Source organism: Momordica charantia (genome assembly GCF_013281855.1).
Source record: "Momordica charantia cultivar OHB3-1 chromosome 4 unlocalized genomic scaffold, Mcharantia_2.0 BLBB01000004.1, whole genome shotgun sequence".
NCBI lineage: Eukaryota > Viridiplantae > Streptophyta > Magnoliopsida > Cucurbitales > Cucurbitaceae > Momordica > Momordica charantia.
Window position 1 is genome coordinate 15,783,360 of NW_028275162.1, and position 2,884 is coordinate 15,786,243.

At 35.4% G+C, this 2,884-nt stretch overlaps 1 pseudogene; it reads right to left on the reverse strand.

Moving 5' to 3' along the window:
* Nucleotides 1–1,675: 1,675 nt before the first annotated feature.
* LOC148211921 (uncharacterized) lies at nucleotides 1,676–2,584 on the reverse strand (annotated as a pseudogene).
* Nucleotides 2,585–2,884: the final 300 nt, after the last annotated feature.

Consider the following 2,884-nt stretch of genomic DNA (forward strand, 5'->3'; position numbering starts at 1 on the left):
AAGCAATCCCAGCCACTTGAATTAGATTTTTTTTGGTTCTATGATCAACTACAAATCCACCCTATATCGTCAATACAAATCGTTTAACATCAGTGTTCATTTGTAAACCAAGTATAACTAATTAAAAAATTATAAAGATACCTGTATCAAGTCATAGATTTTCTCCTTCGTCTCGGATGAAACCGATTTCCATGCTTCGTATATTATGGGACTATGGTGTCATACACTTATTCCAATAAAAGTCTTCAATTTCGTCGCATTATGTCCAATCGGTTGCCTTTTCACGTTATACTTAATAACCCGTTGGTGACCTTCGTTGCTAATTCGTGTAATCTCGTGCAACCCCGTAGGTCCACACTTCTTCCTCGTCTTGCTGGTTTCGCCTACATCTGTCATTCTGTCGTTCTAGTACAAATTCTCTTTAGTTATGTGGAAATTGTACAACTGAAATAATTCAATGTAAAGATAACCAATAATAGTAATTGAACATTAAATAAGATAATAAAATAAAAACTCAGTAATATTACGAATATTACATTAACAAATAGCAAATTTAAATAGAATACGTGAACTCAATATAGTCTAATGTAAACAAAGCGATACATGATAACAAAATAATTTAAAATAAGGCCTTCTAGTATATCCGCTTGAACCGATTGGCTATGGAAAACAAAAAAGGCAACAGTTCACATGTGTTAGAATTTGATTAACACAACAACAAATAAAAAATTATAAAATATTGTATTCACGTACTCAATACATAATTAAATATCAACCCATGTGCCTTCATAATCTTCTCTTGTATATAGTGGGTCATTTTCATGAACTTCAATTGATGGTGTGTCCTTCGAGATTGAAGTATAGTGCAGCGAAGAATCATCAAAATCATCCTCGGAATAAGTGTAACGGAAGTCTCTTAGTGAGGGTGTCACTACGATTGACCATTGTACATCACTTGGATCTTCTACATAGAAAACCTGCCTAGCTTGTGATGCCAGTATGAATGAATCTGACGTGTGTCTAATACGATTCAGATCGACTAGTATAAATCCAAGTTCGTTTGTTCTAACACCGTTGTGGTTTTCAACCCAATCACATTTAAATAGTGGAAGTTTAAATGTGTTGTAGCTAATCTCCCATATCTCTTGAATGACCTCATAGAATGACATATCTCAACTATTGGATTTTTATCTTTTGCACTAGACACTTGAATTGTCGTGGCAACTAAACTTACCCCACTATTTTGGAAACTTCTAATATTGTCACGTTGTTTTATGCTATAAGAACATCCATTTATCCTATAGCCGTCATACATCCTAACCTCTGGATTCGACCCATGAGCCATCCAGTGCAAGGTTTTCGAAATGCATTTACCGTCCGTAATTTCGCTCATCACCTATGGAAAGGGCAAAAAAAGGACACATCTGATTATACTTCATGCCTATCAAGTGTACAAGATATATGAATTATGGACATTGTTCACCTTATCACGTATCAAGTTGTCGAAGCTTCTGATGTGTTCATTCTGAAGCCACTTCATATTATTTGACCTATTTGGATTTTCTTCTTTTAAGTGTTTCATGTGTTGTCTGCAACAAATGTTGAGTGTTATGAAAATCTTCAACTGAAATATACTTATGAGATTGAAATCTTAATACCTTTGATATGGTTCCACTTATTTAGTGTTCTCCAGTACATAAATATGAGCTTGCTTTAGATGTTCAACACTCGGCTTTACGTATGATCCAACTGATAAAGGCCTATCACGGAGACTCTCTTTTACATTGTTTTGCGAGCCAAGTCCAACTGCATCTAGTCCAGAAAGAAACTCAGTGCAAAATTCAACAGCTTCCTTCACTATATATGACTGTGCAATACTTCCTTCAAGACAGTTTATATTCTGCAAATATCCCTTCAATACTTTCATATATCGTTCAAATGGATATATCCACCTTAAATAGACAGGCCCCCAAAGTTTAACTTATCTCACAAGGTGAATAGTATGATGCACCATTACGTCGAAAAATGAAGGTGGGAAGTACTTCTCCAATAGACATAATGTAACCACTATATCATCTTGCAATTTATCCAATTCTTCAACATTCACAATTTTAGAACATATTCGGTTGAAGAATAAACACAGCCTGATAATGGTATATCGTACATGCTTGGGTAGAACTGAGTGTAGTGCGATTGAAAGTAGTTGTTGCATCAAAACATGACAATCATGAGATTTCAACTGGTTGAGTTTTAAGTCTTCTAGAGAGACAAGACTTCGAATGTTGGAAGAGTACCCTTCAGGAACGTTGACATCATACAAAGTCTTACATAAAGTTCTTTTCTCCTTTCTTGATAATGTGTGACATGCAAGAGGTATATAAGTTCTTTTCCCTCTCGTTACTGGTGCAAGTTCAGTGCGAATATTCAACTCAACTAGGTCAAGCCTAGCATTTATTCTGTCTTTACCTTTTCCTGGAATGTCCAATAATGTTCCCATGATATTTATACACACATTCTTCTCGATATGCATTACATCCAGATAATATCTGACATGCAACTTATTCCAATATGGGAGTTCAAAGAATGCAGATTTTCTCTTCTAATACCTATTGGCAGTTTGCCAACTCAACTTATTGTCGTCTTTCTTGCCCCTTGGGAAGTTCATGTCAGTAAGTATTCTAAAAATAGCATCTCTCGACAAAGGTTGCGGAGCATTTGCACGCTCTTGCCTACCATTGAATGCCTTTTTTTGTTTTCTGTATGGATGATATCTTGGTAAAAATCATCTATGTCCTATGTACATATTTTTTCCCATGAACCAACCGTATTGAAGAAGTATTAGTGCCATATATCGGGCAAGCATTATAACCCTTCACAGTACATC